The sequence below is a fragment of the Nicotiana sylvestris genome, chromosome 5 (assembly GCF_000393655.2).
Source record: "Nicotiana sylvestris chromosome 5, ASM39365v2, whole genome shotgun sequence".
Classification (NCBI taxonomy): Eukaryota; Viridiplantae; Streptophyta; class Magnoliopsida; order Solanales; family Solanaceae; genus Nicotiana; species Nicotiana sylvestris.
In genome coordinates, this window is record NC_091061.1 from 178,430,468 (window position 1) to 178,452,736 (window position 22,269).

A 22,269-nucleotide genomic window follows, 5' to 3' on the forward strand; every position below is an offset into this window, starting at 1 on the left:
GGGAGCCCTAGAATCAAAAGGGTTCAAAATCATTGCAGAAAATGGAGTGATGAGAGTATGCTCCGGTGCACTAGTGGTAATGAAGGCTAATCGGAAGAATAATAATATGTACCGCTATCGTGGCAGTACAGTTATTGGGACAGCGACAGTGACATCCAGTGACGACAAAGAAGCAGAAGCAACCAAGCTATGACACATGCGCTTGGGACATGCTGGAGGAAAATCCTTGAAAACTCTATCAGATCAAGGATTGTTAAAAGGAGTAAAGGCTTGCAACTTGGAGTTTTGTGAGCATTGTGTCAAAGGGAAACAGACAAGGGTTAAATTTGGTACAGCGATCCATAATACTAAAGGCATTTTGGATTATGTACACTCTGATGTTTGGGGTCCTTCCAAAACACCTTCATTGGGTGGGAAGCACTATTTTGTAACCTTTGTTGATGATTTTTCCCGAAGAGTATGGGTGTATACAATGAAGAGCAAAGATGAAGTGTTGGGAATTTTTCTCAAATGGAAGACGATGGTGGAGAATCAAACAGGCAAGAGGATCAAGTGTATTCGCACAGACAATGGAGGTGAATACAAAAATGATCATTTCAATAAGGTCTGTGAAAATGATGGCATCGTCCGACACTTCACTGTTAGACATACACCACAACAGAATGGAGTGGCAGAACGTATGAACCGGACCTTGCTGGAGAAGGTACGGTGTATGTTGTCCAATGCTGGCTTGGGCAAAGAATTTTGGGCTGAGGCAGTTACATATGCATGCCACCTCATTAATCGCTTACCATCTGCTGCTATTGATGGCAAGACACCATTTGAAAAATGGTATGGAAAACCTGCCATAGATTATAACTCTTTGCACGTGTTTGGCTCAACTGCATATTATCATGTGACGGAGTCAAAATTGGATCCAAGGGCAAAGAAGGCTATTTTTATGGGAATTACTTCTGGAGTCAAAGGATATCGCTTATGGTGTCCTATGACAAAGAAAGTAATATTCAGCAGGGATGTTACCTTTGATGAATCTGCTATGGTAAATAAGGTAACAGAAGATACCAAACAAAATAAAGGTGCTTCTAAGCAGGTGGAGTTTGAGGGAAAATTTATTTTTCCTACACAAGAAGCAGAGGAGGAAACAAATGAAGATTACCCTCTGGAAGGAGAGCCAGTAGAGGAGATTCCAACTCAGGAACCTCAACAACAACTTGAATCAATAGCAACCAGCAGGCCAAAAAGAACAATAACGAAACCTGTTCGTCTCATAGAGACAGTTGCTTGTGCAACCTCAATTGTAGCTGATGATGTTCCTACCACTTATAAAGACGCAGTCCAAAGTTCAGAAGAAGATAAGTGGAGGATTGCCATGAATGATGAAATACAGTCCCTTCATCAGAATCATACATGGAGATTGGCCAATCTCCCGAAGGGAAAGAAAGCAATTGGGTGCAAATGAGTATTTGCAAAGAAGGAAGGATTTCCTAACCAAGTAGATGTTCGCTACAAAGCAAGATTGGTGGCCAAAGGATATGCTCAAAAGGAGGGAATTGATTACAATGAAGTATTTTCTCCAGTTGTAAAACATTCCTCCATTAGAATTATGTTGGCTTTGGTAGCACAATTGGATTTGGAACTAGTTCAGATGGATGTAAAAACTGCGTTTTTACATGGAAACTTGGAGGAGGAAATCTACATGACTCAGCCAGAAGGATTCAAAGTTGCTGGAAAAGAAAATATGGTGTGCAAACTTGAAAAATCGTTGTACGGATTGAAACAATCTTCTAGACAATGGTACAAGCGATTTGACGAGTTTATGTTGCGGCAAGGGTACAAGAGAAGCAAATACGATCATTGTGTGTATTTGCACAAGCTTAAAGATGGTTCCTTTGTATATCTTCTCCTATATGTTGATGATATGTTGATAGCTTCCAAGAATTTGGAAGAAATTGATAAGTTGAAGATTCAACTGAAGAAGGAGTTCGAGATGAAGGATTTGGGTGAGGCAAAGAAAATTCTTGGCATGGAGATAATTAGAGATAGACGTTCAAAGAAACTCTGTTTATCTCAAAAGGAATATTTGAAGAGAGTACTTCAACGTTTTGGCATAGATGACAAGACTAAGCCAGTTAGTACTCCACTTGCTTCCCATTTTAAGCTAAGTACTACTATGTCGCCAATGGATGAAGCTGAACGAAAGTATATGTCAAAGGTACCATACGCAAATGCTGTTGGTAGCTTGATGTATGCAATGGTTTGCACAAGGCCTGACATTTCACAAGCTGTTGGAGTTATTAGCAGATATATGCACAATCCAGGGAAGGAGCATTGGCAAGCTGTGAAGTGGATTCTACGGTATATTCATAATACTGTAGATGTCGGGTTAGTTTTTGAGCAGGAAGACAATCAGTCTGTAGTTGGATATTGTGACTCAGATTTTGCGGGTGATCTGGACAAACGAAGATCAACTACTGGTTATGTGTTTACTTTTGCAAAGGCACCAGTTAGTTGGAAGTCTACTTTGCAGTCAACAGTTGCTTTGTCTACAACAGAGGCAGAGTACATGGCTATTACAGAGGCTGTGAAAGAGGCAATTTGGCTTCAAGGATTGCTAAAGGAGCTTGGTGTTGAACAAAAAGGTATCACAATTTTTTGTGATAGTCAAAGTGCTATTCAATTAGCGAAGAACCAAGTTTATCATGCAAGGACGAAGCACATTGATGTTCGGTATCATTTCGTACGAGAAATCATAGAAGAAGGTGGAGTCACGGTGAAGAAAATTCATACTACAGAGAATCCTGCTGATATGCTGACAAAGGTGGTGACTGCGGTCAAGTTTCAACATTGTTTGGATTTGATCAACATTGTTGAAAACTGAAGATTAAAGATGAAGACACAATCAAAATTTGTTATTGAGAGAAAATTGAAGATGTGGAATTTTGCCAAGGTGGAGATTTGTTGAAGTTTGGCAAATTTGTCCCACATCGGTGGGCTCTTGAATTTTGGGGGGATTTTCCCCCTATAAAAGAAGGCCTAATGTTTAGGATTTAAACACACCTCTCATTTGCCTTCTCATCTGTTTAAGGCATTTGTATCTTCTCTCTTTAGTATTATTTCACTTGTATTTTTGGAGTGGAATAAAATATTTGGTTGTCTCCGAGGAGTAGGCAAAATTAGCCGAACCTCGTAAATTCTGGTGTTCCCTTTATTGTTGCTTTATTGTCTTATTTATTATTTGGTGGATGTCATAATTTTTGGTATAGTAGTTGTGACTTATTCACACTCTATACATTTGGCTTCCGCAACAACCACAACTACAACTTATCCACATATAGATTATTTTCTTTTCAGATAATTAACTGATCAATCAATGGCATCATCTTCTGCTTCTACAAGTACTTCACAGTTTTCTCGGTGGAACTACAAAGTCTTTCTAAGTTTTAGAGGTGAAGATACTAGAAAAACATTTACAGGTCACCTCTTCGCAACCTTGGAAAACAGAGGAATATTCACGTTTCAAGATGATAAAAGGCTAGAGCATGGTGCATCAATATCAGATGAACTCTTGAAAGCTATTGAACAATCTCAAGTTGCCCTCGTCGTTTTCTCAAAGAATTATGCAACGTCGAGGTGGTGCTTAGATGAGTTAGTAAAGATCATGGAATGCAAGGATCAGTGCGGACAAACTGTCATACCAGTCTTCTATGATGTGGATCCATCACATGTTCGGAAACAGACGGAAAGCTTTGCTGAAGCTTTTGACAAACATGAAACAAGCTATAAGGATGATGATGAAGGAATGCAGAAGGTCCAACGTTGGAGGAATGCACTAACTGCTGCCGCAAATCTAAAAGGATATGATGTCCGTGACGGGTGAGTGAAGAACACATAGTAATTTCTTACAATGAAAAAAAATGGAATACTACAAAGAGAGGTTTGCTCAAGTGCTAAGGAATAATTTAGGTTGCTTATGTGAAGAGTACATATTTTACTATTGAAAAAGAATCTATACCTCAAAAAATGAATTAAACAGAAAAGACACTAAATTAATTTATCATATTTACAAAATAAAAATTAAAAGGTGGAAGCTTAATTAATTTATTTTGTTAAGAATACTGCGTACACAATCTAACTTCATTGATTGTCATTTACACGTTAAAAATATTTTTATCTTTATTTTCCTGAAAAAAAGGAATGATGGTTGTTATATATGTCTCTATCAATAAGAAGGTATTGTTCCTATCAATATAATTAGAGAGAATAAATAAAAAAACGTCTTAAGCTATTCACGTCTTGCTAGTACCCCAGAAGACACTATAGTTCCTATCACTACAATTCCTCAATAACATTCTTGCACGTATAATATTTTGATTGCTCCTTCGAGCATTTGTTTTATGTGCGGTGTCTTTTAATCATCTCTATGTAAATTAACAATATTTAGTAGCTCAGTTTATTGCCTATTTACCTAGTTGATGAGAGTTCAATTCCTCACCTTGCAATCTTCTCTCCCTTTCCCCTACTCTTATGTAATAAAAAAAATAATTATTAAATGCTTACTAATACTTGACTTTCTTACATTTATCCACAATTGATTTTTTTATTTTCGTAGGATTGATGCGGATAATATTCAGCAGATTGTCGACCAAATTTCCAAATTGTGCAATAGTGCTACTTTGTCTTCTTTGCGAGATATTGTCGGAATAGATACTCATTTGGAGAAATTAAAGTCCCTACTTAAGGTAGGAACCAATGATGTTCGGATCATATTGGGGATCTGGGGCATGGGCGGTCTAGGGAAGACGATAATAGCAAGAGCCATATTTGACACTTTATCTCATCAATTTGAAGCTGCTTGTTTCCTTGCGGATATTAAAGAAAATGAAAAAAGACATCAACTGCATTCTTTGCAAAACACCCTTCTCTCTGAATTGTTAAGAAGAAAAGATGATTACGTCAATAATAAGCATGATGGGTGTAAACACGTGATTTTTGCTTCACGGACAATCACTCCAAAAGGAAAACAAAAATAGTGACCAGTGACCTCGCTGTACAAATTTTCAATTTTTCATGACATGTACTGCTAGTCATTTGTGGTTCGTCCCATTTTTGCATTTTTGATCTTATCAGTCAAAATACAAGGTATGTCTGTCATAGTAATCAAACCGTAATTCGGTCGTTGAAAGAAAATTCAAAAATATATATATGCATTGTTCATTCTAGGTTATGATTTAACCTACTTAAATATTTTTATATGTGTGTGATAATTGTGTTGCATTGTTGTTTGTTTTAATTTCATTTTTTTTTATTTATTTCATTTTTTGTTTTAAAATTAGGGAAAAAACAAAAGAAAAGAGTAATGAAGTGGTTTGGGCCCAAAATGAATCAGGCCCAAAACCAGGACACAAGTCCAGTCCAAACATGAGCTGCCCAGGCACGGACCCAAAACGACGCCGCATAGGGCGTCTGATCTGAGCCGTTCAACCACACCCATCCAACGGTCCACATCCGCACCCGTAACCCGACCTGTTTAGCCGGTCCAACCCAACCCCTCACTTAAATCCAAACGACCCCATTTTAATGCTAAACGACCTCGTCTCACCCCTCACCATCAGATCCAAGCCGTTGAGATCATCTGATCTAACGGCCCGAATCCAATCCTCCACTCCGTATATAAACCTTCCCTCACACCCCACACCCCCTATCCGAACCCCCCTTTCACTCCTCTCCTTCACCAAGCCTTGAACCCCCGAAACCCTAGCAGCCGCCCTAGTTTCCCTTTCACCAGAACCCGGCGGCATGAACGCCGATGACCACCTCCTGAACACCCTAGGACCACCTCACTCTCCTGAACATGGATCTGTTACCCCCTAGCCTCGAATCACCTTCCTTCGTCTCGAATCTTCATTTGAAGATTCGAGTTGAACTCTGACCTATGCCAAACCTCACCATCTTCATACCAGACACTCCCCTGACCCCCTCGTGACCAAACCAGGCTTGGTTTGGTCCGAATCTACCCACAACTCTTAGAATCTCAAATCTGAGAATCCAAAACCTAGAACATGAATAGCCTTGGAAACCGGCCAGTCTTAACAGGATTTGAGGTCTAATAGACCTTAATCAAGGTGTTCTCGTGTGAGAACACCCTGATTAAAGTTTGTTCGGCCTCAAGGGGTCAAAGTTGAGTCAGATTTGGGTCAATTTTATTTGGACATTTTTCGGTAAGTTTTTCTTTTCCTTTTTGTTTTATTCAACTGCTAATTAAGTTGTCAGCATGTTTCGTTGTGTTTGTTTGTTATTTTTGTTATTTTTCATTCAGATTTCTTCCATCTCTATCAAAGACCTTTTATTTGGTCGTTTGTTTTTCTATGTGTGTTCTAAATGTATTCTGTGATATACATGATCGTCAATTAGATTAGTCGTCAAATGAGTTAATTCATATAGGTTCCCAGTGATTGAACAAAGTTGTCTGAAGTCATTCGGGACTCTGTACGTGTTGTTTATATGAACGATTGATTGTTATGTGTTACGATTAATATAGTCGAGTCGATGTATGTCGTCAATTAATTTCAGTCATTAATGGTAACAACTTGATTCGTGTTGTTTATTTCTACTGTGATCGTATTTGAATCCCATTAGGAACTGAATTGTATTGCCTATTAGTTTTGTTCAATTTGAATTAAAGAACATCTAGGGGGTAGGTTATAATGGCAGTTCAGACTTTGATCTTAATTGGATAGCATGTTCTCTTGGCTTAGACTGTGGGCAGCATGTGTATGGTTAGCTTTAAGGAATTAAAATAGTTGGACAACATGTGCTGTCAGATTATATTCCTGCTGCCCATACTTTGGCTAAATAAATAAGAGATTAGGACACTTTAACAACAAAAATAGAGAGGGGCTGTCAGGGATCTCATGGGAGTTTTGTTATTTAAAATAACTGAGTGGAAAAACAACAGAGGGGGAATTTTGAGTTGTCCAGCAGGCTGTAAAGTGCTGGGATTAGGCTATAAGAAGGGGGACCTTCCGTTAGGGAAGGGGATTTTTTTTTGGAGCCTAAAAGAGAAGGTTTTTCTTAAAAAAAACTGAAAGAAAGAAACATAAATTCTGAGAATATTGTAACCAAACACTGTCTGAAAACTACAGAAGAGTTCACATTGGTCAAGTTGTCTTGGTCAAGTTCTGTTGTTTGCCCTGATTGAGCTGCTTGCAATTGTTGAACTGTTGGTGTTGCTGCATTGAGTACTCTGTTATTTCTATTGGTTCACTACTCTTTCCTGAGATTATTTGTCTGTTGCTCGACCAACGTGTGAACTTCATCTTTGTGGCTGTTTGGTTGTTGCTGTGTTGGGCTGAATTATCTGCTGTTGCTGTGTTTGCTGTGTACTACTCAGCTGATCATTTTCCTTCTTCTTTTGTTCTTCTATACCAGGTACACAACTAATACTGTCAATGTAATCTGAAGTTGAGTATGAATACAAAGAAAAGGGTTGAAGATCGTTTAGTTTATGTATAGCCTGTACACTGAATGATCCGGGATGTATGATAGCTTGTATTTTGTTCGGATACTGGGTTAGCTTTAACACATAGCAACTGTAAATGTAGGGTAATTTGACATCCAATTGTATATGCAGGCTGGTAGATAAAAGTATACCCAATGCAGTAGGTTGTATCTTAGATTTAGTTTAATGGTGTAGTATAATTCTTTAATGTATGCCAAGCATGAAAACTGTACACTACTAGTTAAGTTCTTTCCTTTCTGATAAATTGCCTCATATAACTGGTAAACCATGCTTTAAGACAAAGAACACAGAGCTTGCAATCTCAACCTCATGAAGGTCGAGCCCAGGTCAAAACAGACCAAGCAGGCCCGCATCGAACAAACAGTGGCCCAGGTCTGGCCCATCCCGCATGAGCTGGATTTGGGCCCGTAATGTTCAATCAGCTGTCCGTGTGCGTAATGACGTTTACTTATTCTGTAAAAGCATTTTGAATCCTGCTATAAATAAGCCTACAAGCATGTAATTAACTAGGACTATTTCTGTTTTCTATTAGTAGAGACAAACGCGACAAGAAACGTAGTTGCTATAGGATATCCTTTTAAAATAAGGACGAGATGAGCCTCGACAAAAATAAAGAAAAACGCACAAATTGCGGGGCCCTCGTTAAATGTATATATTGAAGCATTCAGTCCCCAAGGTGGGTCGTTTAGCAAATCTCACGACCCTCCCGGAATAATAACGCGATAGCCTCTTTAAGCGCGTATTTAATAATTTTACCTTCTTAAATTCGCGTGCGCATTTATGTGACCCAAATCCAAATCTCGACGGATTCGAGATGTGTTTCTAATCATGGGTACATTGATTGTGACGTGGTTCGAGATGCATGTCCATGACGTCGCAAATTCGTTTTTTAAAAGTAAGAATGAGACGAGCCTCGACAAACAAAAAATGTACAAAGCTGCGGGGCCTTCTAAATGTATGTATATATTAAAGTGTTTAGAATTCGGGATGTGCCGTTTAACGGATCTTTACGACCTTCCCCAAAATAACAAGACGCTAGTTGCTTTAGGCGCGCCTTTAACAATTTATTTTCCTTAATTCGGGTGCACATTTATGTGACCCAAATCCAAATCTCAAGCGAGTCGAGATATATCGATAACTACGGGTGCATTGATGTAACGTGGTTCGAGATATGTTTTCACGACGTTGCAATTCTCGTAAAATAATAATAATGACAAAAGCGGTTAAAAGTTAAATTTTGCACATAGGTTCAACATGTATTAAATCAGATAATCAAGCCAAATATAACAGTTGAGCGACCGTGCTAGAACCACGGAACTCGGGAATGCCTAACACCTTCTCCTGGGTTAACAGAATTCCTTATCCAGATTTTTGGTACGCAGACTGTAATATGGAGTCATTCTTTTCCTCGATTCGGGATTAAAATTGGTGACTTTGGACACCCTAAATCTCCCAAGTGGCGACTCTGAAATAAATAAACCAATCCCATTTCGATTGTCCTTTAATTGAAAAAAACTCCCTTGCACCCTCGCGGGTGCGGAAAAAGGAGGTGTGACAGCTCTGGCGACTCTGCTGGGGACATTTAAAACCCAGAACCACTGGTTCAGGGTTAGAAATTCGAGCTTAGATAAATTGTTATATTTAGCTTTATCTGATTTTTACCTGTTTTGAGCCTAATGTGCTAAATGTTGCCTTTACCGCTTTGATATTATCTGAACTGTATATAAATTGTGCCTAAACCTTTCTCTTCTTACCTCCAGGGATGTGCTCACTGGTTGAGACTCCCTATTCTGTTAGTGTCATACCCTAAATAAAAGAGGCTCGGAAAGTTTCTAAGCCGGCTGGCCTTTTGGTTCCCGAAAAGGAGCTCCTTCCTCAGCTCGAGTTGTTCCGCTCGGGTACACTGTCTAGAACACCGACCCAGGTTTTGAACATAGAATAACATGACTTCATGCCGGATCCCTAGTAGGAACGCTTATTTGCATCACGTTGCATTTGACTTAGGGGACTCAACACAGGGGTTGGGTCCGTCTAGGACTAGCGACCTGATATGAAAAGGCCATCCTGATGCATCCTATTTGTTTTCCGTGCATTTATTTGTCTCGTGCCCGCATGCTGACCGGTGTTTGAATATTACGAATGTTATAAAATTGGAAAAAGAGGAAATAGCGGTTAAGGGATTGATTGTTTATTTTTTATTTTTAAAAAAAAAACAAAAAAAAACAAAGGAAAAATAGAAAAATCGTTGTTCTGTTTTATATAGAAGTATATAGTTTGTCTTATTATAAAAATAAAAATTAAAAAAGAGTCTTATTACAGTCCCGAGGCATTGAAAGGCCGTGTTTGCAATGTTGAATTTTCTATTTTTGAAAAATGATAAGAGAGTCATAAACAAGTCCGGGTGATGCCGCTTATGTCAAAATAGCCAAATGTTCCCGAAAGGAACTCCGGAAGGCTGCCTTGGTACAGACGGCCACCTCATTTTTTTTCTCACACAACCTTAAAAATTTTCGTTTATGAAGTGCTGAAAGGTCGTGTTCAAAAATCCTTTTGAGGAAATTCGCATATATTTTTGTTTTTATCAGAATAAGTTTCATTTGTTAAAAATCTTATTAATAAATGTGCAGAATGAGCACGACTCCAAATGAACCCTTTTCAATCATAAATAAAATCCTCCTCCAATTGCAGCTCTGGTGGAATGATTTAGGCAAAGAAGGGCATGACGAAATCAAGAAGTATCTGAAAGGCCTCACGAGTTTGTTGGATATCAGGCCACGGGGAGATATCATAAGGGCACTAATCCCCCACTGGGATCCTGCGTACAACATCTTCCATTTCTCGGACTTTGAACTTACCCCAACTTTAGAAGAAATAGTAGGGTATATCGGCAGCGCTGAGACTCCTTTAAGGCACAAATATCTGATTGCTCCAAGAGCTGTAGCAATACACCGGTTTCTGGACTCCTTAAAAATAGTCAGAACAATTCATAACCCTGACTTGGCAAAAGGTTTTTGCAGCATGAGTTTCATATATCAAAGATATGGTCACATAGGAGGATTCGACAAGCCAGAAAACCAGTTGTGCAGCAAAGGTAATCGTCAAAAGTGGGAAGAACATAGACGGATTGCTTTCATGATAACTTTCTTAGGACTCTTAGTATTCCCAAGAAAAGACGGGAATATTGACATAAAGATAGCAGGGGTCGTCAGTACGTTGCTCACACAGAGAGATAGTACGTTGGCGCCCATGATAGTATCTGATATGTTCCGGGCTCTCACGTCTTGCAAAGCCGGAGGAAGCTTTTTCGAGGGTTGCAATTTGTTGTTGCAAATGTGGATGACCGAACACCTATGTCACCGAGCCCAGTTTCTGAGCCATGGATCCGCTGAAAAGACCTGCATAGAGGAGTTCTATACCAGAGTTAATGAGACCTACCTACCTGAAGGAGTCACAGCATGGACCTCATATTTCCGTACCCTCGACGCCAGTCAAATACAGTGGGCGCTAGGGTAGTTACCAATCGACGAAGTCATATACATGCCAGCAGCCAGGCCCCATTTTCTCTTAATGGGACTTAAGAGCATTCAACCATACGCGCCACATCGGGTCTTAAGGCAACTTGGGAGGTGTCAGATAGTGCCGAAAGACGAGGATCTAAGCACCCAGGTGATTGAGATCAGTCCCGACGGCCAGTTTCCTGAAGCGAGGGTTCGCCAAATTTGGAGCCAATGTCAATACTTAGAAGCAAATACTTGTGTAATGAATCAGGCAAAAGGGGAAGTTTTGCCCGGGTATCAGGCCTGGTACAAAGGGGAGACATCATCTGGAAGGCCGACCAAAAGACCTCACCTGCAAGAGTTTGCCAAATCTTCACAAGAGCAGTGAGGCTGGTTGGCCAAAGAGCGAGAATATCTTGCCGAAACAGGCAAACTAAAACAACAAGTTCAAGATATGAAGTTTGAATACCAATTACAATCTGCCGCCTACAAAGGAGAAAGAACAGATTAATCAGAGAATGCGAAATCCTCAAAGCTCAGATCCGGAAGATGGGAAAGGAGGCCGACAACCAGCCAAGGAGCCGGGTGGATAAAAGATTAATAGCAGGGTTAAAGGATCAGGTTGCGGAATGCCAAGAATATTTGGAAAGATCCAAGGCTAGCACAGCAAGACTGCGGACCAAATGGGCAAAAGGTACAATGGCCCGGAGGCAGCGCCTATAACAAGTCATGAGGGATTGTGAACTGAGCGTCAAAACGGTAAAGGAAACGAATTCCGCTCTGCAAGAGCAGATTTTCAAGCAAACACAAGATGCCCAAGCCGACAGAAGACGCTATTACAATGCAATGACCAGGATGGAAAGGCAAATGGAGATGTTCCAGGATCAACTCGCCACCAATGCGCAAACACTAGGATTAAAGAACCGACAGATAAGGCAGTTGTTCGCAGAAAGGGACAACATTCGAGGAAGGATCAACGAGATTGGGCATTACATCTACATGAAATGCCTGGCATGCGAGCAAATGCCTCGGAAGACCCTTCTTGTTTCCATCATGGGCTGCGTCCACCGGATCATGAATGAATTAAAAAGCTTGCAGAAAGACCTCACACCTAGAGCCGCGAAAAGGCCGAATGATGCCTCGTGGGTCCCTAAGTCGGAAAATTAATCCGTGGTCAAAATCCTATCACTTGGCTTTGTTGCATTCCCATATGTTGTTTTCTATTTTTCCTTTAATCAAATAGGATCAAAGAACCATGGAGTCTGTATTATTGCTATTCCTTGTTTGAAATAATTTGTAAATAGCAAAATTTTGAGAATGAATTTAATGATTTCACAAGAATTTTGTATTTCTTTACTTTAAGGCAGAACTACGCCTGGTCTGATTCTCGCGGGGACGTGATACGTAGGCAATCCCCATAAGATTCGACCGCTTTTAATAAAGAAAGGAAAGAAAATACAAAAATAAATAAAAAGGGGACAAATGAGCAAACCGGGATGACGCATGTTGTTTGAAGCAAAGCATGTAGAAACGGTTAACTGCCTAGGAGCATTGCATCCTCTATGTGTTATGATCAAATCTGTTAAACTCTAATGCTAACAAAGTTTGTTGTTGTCTGAACCAGACAAGTTAGTTGTTAAAGAACTCTGGCAACACACTCATACCAAACCAGATCCAAAGGACCGGTAGCAACAAGCATGACTACTTCAGAGAATAGTAATGAGGAAGAAAGGCCGATGAGCCAGTTGTTAAAAGAAGCGATGGAAAAGATTGAAAGGATGGGACTAGAGATGAATGCAATGCAGCTAGCCCTAGCCAAAGCACAAAAGAGCCCTGAGCCACTGGGGCACATGCCGGAATACCCTCACTCCGGCCCTTCCACAAGCCGCCCAAATCCCCTTTATCATCAAGAAAGAAGCCCTCATGATTCCCAAGCTCCACCACCCCATCAACCTCTCCCAACACCCAATATTCCCATTTTTGTGGGACCAACATCAGCCCCTTTGCAAAGAACGACCAGTGAGCCATTGTTTCAGGCTCACGATACACAATACTATCCCCTTGAGCCTACGTTTCATGCCCCCGAACCACAGGCTTACAATCCACACTTGGAGGTACCGGCAGAGATTGAAAAGCCGGTTAAAGCCCCCGAACAGGATGAGGTGTTGAGAAAGTTCAAAAGCCTGGAGCAGTCCTTCAGGAACCTGCACGGACTGGGCAACCAAGTCAGCGTAGCTTACAAAGATCTATGCCCTTTCCCGGACGTCCAACTCCCGGCTGGGTTCAAGATGCCTAAGTTTGATTTATATGAAGGGCACGGTGATCCCATGGCACATTTGCGGGGATTCTGTAGCAAAATGAGAGGGGCAGGCGGCAAGGATGAGTTGCTGATAGCTTATTTCGGCCAAAGTCTGAGCGGATCTGCACTAGAATGGTATACCAGGCAGGATTCCAGCAGGTGGTATACTTGGGATGATCTGGCGCAGGCTTTCGCAGGACATTTCCAGTACATTCTCGAGATAGTCCCTGACCGTCTCACATTATTAAGAACTGGGAAGAAACCCGGGGAAAGTTTTCGCGAGTTCGGGTTCCGCTGGAGAGAACAAGCAGCTAGAGTCGATCCTCCCATGAGAGAGGGAGAGATGGTGGACTATTTCTTGCAAACATTGGATCCAACCTACTTTGGTCACTTGGTGACAACGGTTGGAAAATCTTTCAACGAGGTGGTCAAGATAGGGGTCATGATAGAAGAGGGTCTGAGGTCCGACAAAATCTTGAACTACTCGGCACTCAAGGCCACGACTCAGGCTATTCAGAGCGGCACGGGAGGTGCGCTGCGAAGAAAGAAAGAAAAAAGTTGCCACGATCGAGGCAGGCAGTTGGTCCAGGGCTGGCAAGCCATACTACAACCAACCTAGACCTCACAGGCCAAACTACCCATATAACCCACCACAACATCTCTATCCGCCTCAAGAACCACATTGCTCCGTACACCAGGCTCAAGCATACACTCAGCCTCCGGTTCGCCCGCAATGGCGCGCGCCGGCTCCCCAGAACATATATGCACCACCACAAAACACCTATCCTCCACCGAGGGCGTATAGAAACCCTCAAGGGGCAGGCTTTCGGGGAACCAGATGCTAGGAATGACAGGTTGCGGAAACAGAGAACTTTCACGGAGTTGGGAGAAACCTACACCGCTTTGTTCCACAAGCTGAGGCAATTGGGTTTGGTTAGTCCTGTCCAGACTCGAGAACCAAATCCCCCACCTCAGAATTTGGATCGATCAATAAGTTGTGAATACTGCTCAGGGATGCTCGGGCATGATACCGAGAAGTGTTGGAAATTGAGGCATGCCATACAGGATCTTATTGACACCAATAAGATCGAGGTCCAGACACAGGAGGCTCCTAACATCAACCAGAACCCACTGCCAGTGCACCACGAGACTCACATGATTGAGTTGGTGTATGAGGGAGGAGAGTTGAGAAAACCCTCACAAACAGTGATGATGATCCAGGCCACCCCGAAAGAAGTCTCAACTAGTGGGGGAGCGAGGGTACAGTCACAGGGAGAAGGAGTCAAGCCTGTAGTGATATTGGGAAAGAGCCCATCCGCTGTAACAAGCAAACCCGAGCCAAACAAGTTGGTAATATCAGGGATTCCGCCCGCACCAGCAGTTGTGTTGAAGGAGGTGTATAGAGAACTGGTCACCATAAAGCCTGTAGTCCAGCTGCTGATGATTGATAGCAAGGCTGTGCCTTGGAAATATGAAAAGGCGGTGGTGATGTACAAAGGAAAACAGGTGGAAGAAGTTAGTTGTGAAGCGCAAGGGCTGACTCGATCAGGTCAATGTTTTGCTCCGGTAGAACTAAGGAGAACCAACCCAGCTGCAACCAAGAAACCTGTGTCCGAAGAAGAGGCTGAGGAGTTCCTGAGGAAGATGAAAGTGCAGGACTACTCCGTGGTCGAACAGCTGAGAAAAACACCGGCCCAGATCTCACTGCTATCATTGCTGATCCATTCTGAGGAGCATCGGCGGGCCCTGATGAAGATATTAAACGAAGCTCATGTACCCAATGAGATTTCCATAAACCACCTAGAAACCATTGCCAACAAGATTTTCGAGGTGAACAGGGTGACATTCTCAGATGATGATCTGCCGGTGGAAGGTACGGAGCATAATAAAGCTCTATACCTAGCTGTCAAATGTGAAGACTCGGTAGTAACTCGAGTATTGGTGGATAACGGCTCAAGTGCCAATATTTGTCCACTATCTACCCTGAACCAGTTAAAGATCGACCACGGAAGGATCCACAAGAACAACATCTGTGTCCGAGGGTTCGACAGAAACGGAACAGCCACTGTGGGGGATGTTGTACTTGAATTAACCATCGGGCCAGTCCTGTTTACCATGGAGTTCCAGGTGTTAGATGCCACAGTATCTTATAACCTTCTGTTGGGGCGACCGTGGATTCATGCAGCCAAAGCAGTGCCCTCCACCCTACATCAGATGGTAAAGTTCGAGTGGGAAAGACAAGAGGTCGTGCTACACGGCGAGGACCCGGCGTGCACCATGGGTGGAGCCATTGTACCTTTCATAGAGACCACTGACGACAAAGGTCCTTGGGTCTCTCAGATTTTCGATACAGGGTCGGCCAACAAAATCTCTGAAGGAGAGATCATCCCACACCCTAGGGTAGCTGCCGCGACAGTCATGATGGTCTCAGAAATGCTGGGTAATGGATTTGTGCCGGGAAAGGGCCTAGGAGTCGAGCTTCAGGGGATTGTCCAACCTGTCACCTTACCTAAAAATCTGGAAACTTTCGGATTGGGGTTCAAACCAACCACAACAGATAGGAAGCAAGCGCGAAAAATGAAGAAGAGGGTCTGGTTTCTGCCTAAGCCGGTGCCACGTCTCTCAAGGTCTTTTGTCAAAGCAAGTGCCAAGGGGTCACCGGTCCCAAAGATTCTAGGACCATTGATCGGTGTAAATGAGGACCTGAATCAGAGTTTTGAGAGGCTATTCGCTGATGTCAGTATGGTAGAAACTGGAGAAGGTTCCAGCAGAACAGAGATACAGTTTGTGGGGCTTGAGGCCAAGACCAACAATTGGACAGTTACTCCTCTTCCTGTCCGAGGGGAGTCTTGGTAGTAGGCTTTGATTTATGTTTTGTTTGTTTGTTTGTTCGGATTATTCCAGGGTGTAATCCAAATTTTACTTTTGTTTTGTAAAAGTGTGAACCCTTTTATCCCGCAAGTTTAATAAAGTTCTCTTCTTTTGTCCCATTTTAATTTTGTTTTGTTCTTTTTCTTTCTGAACAGTTCTCTTTTTACTGGTTCTAATGACATGGCATGCACAGCGGATCTTCGACCTAGTCTAATAAATCAATCTGAATCTGACTCAATGATGCAAGAGGTCGTTTGCGACGATGAATTTGAATATGACGAAGATAAGGCCTTCGAAGAGATAAACCGAGAACTATGCCAATTTGAAGAAAAACCCAAGCCTAACCTAAATGACACTAAGGCTGTAAATCTAGGAGACACTGATAACGTCCAAGAAACCAAAATCAGCATCCACATTGAGCCGAATGTCAGGGAAGAATTGATCAAAACCCTCATGGAATTCAAAGATGTTTTTGCATGGTCATATGACGATATGCCTGGATTAAGCACCAATTTAGTGGTTCACAAATTGCCCACTGACCCGGCATACCCTCCGGTCAAGCAAAAGCTAAGGAAGTTTAAAACAGAAATGAGTGTAAAGATCAAAGAAGAGGTGATTAAGCAGTTGCAGGCGAAGGTCATTCGGGTCACTCGATATCCCGAGTGGCTGGCCAATGTGGTACCAGTTCCAAAGAAGGATGGGAAAATCAGGGTGTGCGTCGACTACCGCGACCTTAACAAAGCAAGTCCCAAGGACAATTTTCCATTGCCCAACATTCATATCTTGATCGATAATTGCGCTGGGCGCGAGATCGGATCCTTTGTAGATTGCTATGCGGGTTATCATCAGATCCTAATGGACGAGGAGGATGCGGAAAAGACAGCATTTATCACGCCATGGGGAACTTACTGCTATCGGGTAATGCCGTTCGGTTTAAAGAACGCTGGGGCAACGTACATGCGAGCAATGACTGCTGTGTTTCATGACATGATACACAAAGAAATAGAAGTGTACGTCGATGATGTGATCATCAAATCTTGGCGTCAGGAGGACCATGTAGCAGACCTAAGGAGATTTTTCCAAAGACTCCGAAGGTATGATATCAAGCTTAACCCGGCCAAATGCGCATTCGGGGTTCCATCAGGAAAGTTGCTAGGATTCATCGTCAGTCGACGGGGGATTGAGTTAGACCCATCCAAAATTGAATCCATCCGAGATTTGCCACCGCCAAGGAACAAAACAGAGGTAATGAGTTTGCTGGGTAGACTCAATTACATCAGCAGGTTCATCGCTCAACTCACAGCAACTTGTGAGCCCATATTTCGGCTGCTGAGAAAGGATGCTGCGGTAGGTTGGACGGCAGAATGTCAGGAGGCCTTCGACCAAATCAAAGGGTATCTGTCTAATCCACCCGTATTGGTCCCGCCTAAGCCTGGGAAGCCCTTAATTCTTTATCTGACGGTCCTGGAAAATTCGTTTGGTTGTGTGCTGGGGCAACATGACGACACAGGAAGGAAGGAGCAGGCCATCTACTATCTTAGCAAGAAATTCACAGTACATGAGGTCAAGTATACTCAACTCGAGAAAACATGTTGCGCCCTAACTTGGGTAGCTCAGAAGTTGAAGCACTACCTGTCTTCGTATACTACTTATCTCATATCACGTTTGGACCCATTGAAGTATATCTTTCAGAAACCTATGCCCATAGGAAGGTTGGCAAAATGGAAAATTCTGCTCACAGAGTTTGACATCGTCTATGTGACGAGGACAGCCATGAAAGCCCAGGCGCTGGCCGATCATTTGGAAGAGAATCCTGTTGATGAAAAATACGAGCCTTTAAGAACGTATTTTCCCGACGAAGAGGTAATACATACAAATGAGATGGAATTAACTAAGGAACCGGGTTGGAAGCTTTTCTTCGATGGAGCTGCAAATGCGAAAGGGGTTGGAATAGGAGCAGTACTCATTTCTGAAACAGGACGCCATTATCCTGTTACGGCTCAACTGCGCTTCTATTGCACCAATAATATGGCCGAGTATGAAGCTTGCATTCTGGGTCTGCGCTTGGCTGCGGACATGGATGTCCAAGACGTCTTGGTCTTGGGAGACTCGGACCTCTTGGTATATCAGATTCAGGGTGAATGGGAAACGCGAGATCTAAAGCTCATACCATATCGACAATGCTTGCATGATCTGAGCAAGCAATTTCGATCGGTGAAGTTCAAACATATCCCGAGAGTTCACAATGAGGTTGCGGATGCCTTAGCCACCTTAGCATCAATGCTGCACCACCCTGACAAAATGTATGTTGATCCTCTGCACATCCAGGTCCGTGATCAGCACGCTTATTGCAACGCCGTAGAAGAGGAACCAGATGGCGAACCTTGGTTTCATGATATCAAGGAATACCTCAGAATGGGGACATATCCAGAACAGGCCACTGGAGACTAAAAAAGAGCCCTTCGGCGTTTGTCGAATGGTTTCTTCCTCAGCGGAGAAGTGTTGTACAAAAGAACCCCGGATTTGGGATTGTTGAGATGCATAGATGCCGGTCAAGACACAATGGTTATGGCAGAGGTACATACTGGAGTTTGTGGGCCACACATGAGCGGATATGTATTGGCAAGGAAGATCCTTCGAACAGGGTGTTATTGGCTCACCATGGAACACGACTGTATCACTTTCGTGAGGAAATGCCATCAGTGCCAGATACATGGAGATCTGATCCATTCTCCGCCAACAGAGTTACATACGATGTCAGCACCCTGGCCGTTTGTAGCATGGGGCATGGATGTCATTGGACCTATCGAACCGGCAGCATCCAACGGCCATAGGTTCATTCTTGTGACCATTGATTACTTCACCAAATGGGTTGAGGCTAAAACCTTCAAGTCGGTAACCAAAAAGGCAGTGGTGGACTTTGTTCACTCCCATATCATCTGCAGATTTGGAATCCCAAAAGTGATCATCACGGATAACGGTGCGAATCTTAACAGCAGCCTGATGAGAGAGGTATGCCAACAATTCAAGATTACCCACCGCAATTCCACCCCATATCGTCCCAAGGCGAATGGAGCGGTCGAAGCAGCCAATAAGAATATCAAGAAGATACTGCGAAAGATGGTGGAAGGATCCAGACAATGGCACGAGAGATTACCCTTTGCTTTGTTAGGTTACCGCACTACCGTCCGGACTTCCATAGGTACAACTCCTTATTTGTTGGTGTACGGAACCGAGGCCGTAATACCAGTAGAGGTCGAAATTCCGTCCCTACGGATTGTCGCTGAAGCCAGGATTGATGATGAGGAATGGGTCAAAGCTCGATTGGAACAGTTGAGCTTGATAGATGAGAAAAGATTGGCAGCAGTGTGCCATGGTCAGCTATACCAGAAGAGAATGGCGAGAACATATAATAAGAAGGTGCGCCCCAGGAAGTTTGTAAGTAGGGCAGCAGGTATTGAAGAAGATCCTCCCACGTCAGGTCGAGGCAAAAGGCAAATTCGCCCCAAATTGGCAGGGGCCTTATATCGTGACCAGAGTGTTGTCCAATGGTGCTTTGTGTTTGACAGATATCGAGAGAAGATGTGTCGACATGGCTATCAATTCTGATGCAGTCAAGAGATATTATGCGTAATTTCTTTAATTATGGCAATTATTGGTTTGTTTGTTTGTATTTGGCATTTATTGGATAATGAGATGACGGAGGCAATTCTTTCTTCTATCCAAACACTTTTAACCCTTGCTTCCCCTTTTGAGCCTTAAGTTATTCTTTCATACCCCTCTTTTGGAATCACTAATGGAAAAGACATGGAAAAAAAAGGAAAAGAAAAAAAAAAGAAGAAAAAAAAAAGAAAAGAAAAGAAAAAAAATCTTTAAAGGAAAATGAAAAGAAGGAGAAAGAAAAGAAATAAAAGAAGATAAAATCATAAGAAATACAAAACCGTGGGAACTACGTTTGACCTGATTCCTCGAAGAGGATACGTAGGCGCCTCACGGCTCGGTCATAGTGTGCATAATAGGCACAGTGTGCGTAACGCACGTAGCTCAACACAAGTATAAAAAAATAAAATTCCCCAAGCAAGAAAACTGGGGCAGAGGTTATGTTTTAAGTTCCAACAAAGGTTTGATTCCAAAAGTTGTAGCAGATCACCCATCAAATTATTTCATTTTTGATAGCCTTTCTTTAGCCCCACACCAAAACCAACATCGACGTCCAAAAGACCTCCCGATCAATATCCAAGAGATGCCAAGTCAGGCAAATAAAGCCGAGAATAATACACCGATCCCCAGCAAAGAAGAGGATCATAAGACTGGGAATGAATTGATGGTCAAAGGAATCTCCAGAAGAGAGGGTCGTATCGACAACACCCCGATTCCTCGATGAAGAAATAAAATGAGAGAGTCTTATCGGTGAAAACCTTCACAGGCACCGAAAGGCGACGTAAGATGAGGGACATAAAATGAGAGAGTCTTATTGGTGAAAACCTTCACAGGCACCATAAGGCGCCGAGAGATGAGAGAAAAGAGAGAGTCTCATTAGTGAAAACCCCTCGAAGGGAACTATGAGGCGACAAGACAGATCAACAAAAAGCGACCACATTCGCAACGAAATGGACACTCATTTATCATCCCCAGCAAGTCAGACCATCGGGCAAATCGATTAATACAAATAGACTGGATCGGGAATCTATGTTGCACGACATGATCACGGGGACCAGTCATGTCCTCCAGATAAGTTCTTCTGAATTTCTTCTCCTACCAAATATCGGTTCAGAAAGATTTTCTCCTTTTTCTATCTTTTATTTTTTCTTCCTAAAAATTTGTCTTGAAAAGGATTTTTCAAAGCTTACTACCAGAGACCGAAGGGGGATTCACCCAATGCAGGATAACCCCAACAGTCCTAAAGGCTGGCCCCGGGCAATGCAATGTTGTGCCCTGCGGTTTTGGAAGAAGTAAAACTCCTAAAGGGAGTGGTTTCGGGAGTAAAAGCAGACTCCCACAGCATGTACTGTAAAGAGAAAGCAAAAAAAAAAGAAGGGGATAAATTGAAAACCAATCCCCAGCAGGCCGGATACCCCCAACAAGCAATTTTGTCCACCAACCAATTATGGAGGCATAGAGCAAGAAAAGGGGAAGAGAGAAAAATCATCCGCCAGAAAGGCACCTCCTCCCACCACGATTAAATTAACTAAATCCTTTTGTCTGCTGCAGGAAAACAAATGATTGATAATGGCAGCAAGACGCAACGCCAGGGAAATCACCAAAAACCGGGGCAGAAATTTTTCTGCCAATTGTCAAAATTTTCTCGGAAGAACGAGGAAACAATTTAAATACATTTAAGTTCTAGGTCGCCCACCAGTAAAATGCGGGAATACTTTTAAGTTCTAGGTCGCCCACCAGTAAAATGCGAGAATACATTTAAGTTCTAGGTCGCCCACCAGTAAAATGCGGGAATACATTTAAGTTCTAGGTCGCCCACCAGTAAAATGCGGGAATACATTTAAGTTCTAGGTCGCCCACCAATAAAATGCGGGAATACTTTTAAGTTCTAGGTCTCCCACCAGTAAAATGCGGGAATACTTTTAAGTTCTAGGTCGCCCACCAGTAAAATGCGGGAATACATTTAAGTTCTAGGTCGCCCACCGGTAAAATGCGGGAATACTTTTAAGTTCTAGGTCGCCCACCGGTAAAATGCGGGAATACTTTTAAGTTCTAGGTCGCCCACCAGTAAAATGCGGGAATACATTTAAGTTCTAGGTCGCCCACCAGTAAAATGCGGGAATACTTTTAAGTTCTAGGTCGCCCACCAGTAAAATGCGGGAATACTTTTAAGTTCTAGGTCGCCCACCAGTAAAATGCGGGAATACATTTAAGTTCTAGGTCGCCCACCAGTAAAATGCGGGAATACATTTAAGTTCTAGGTCGCCCACCAGTAAAATGCGGGAATACATTTAAGTTCTAGGTCGCCCACCAGTAAAATGCGGGAATACATTTAAGTTCTAGGTCGCCCACCAGTAAAATGCGGGAATACTTTTAAGTTCTAGGTCGCCCACCAGTAAAATGCGGGAATACTTTTAAGTTCT

The 22,269-nt window shown here is 42.5% G+C and overlaps 1 pseudogene; it reads left to right on the forward strand.

Annotated features, from left to right (window-relative positions):
• Positions 1 to 3,370: 3,370 nt before the first annotated feature.
• LOC104213172 (TMV resistance protein N-like) overlaps positions 3,371 to 22,269 on the forward strand; it is a 29,732-nt pseudogene continuing 10,833 nt past the window's right edge.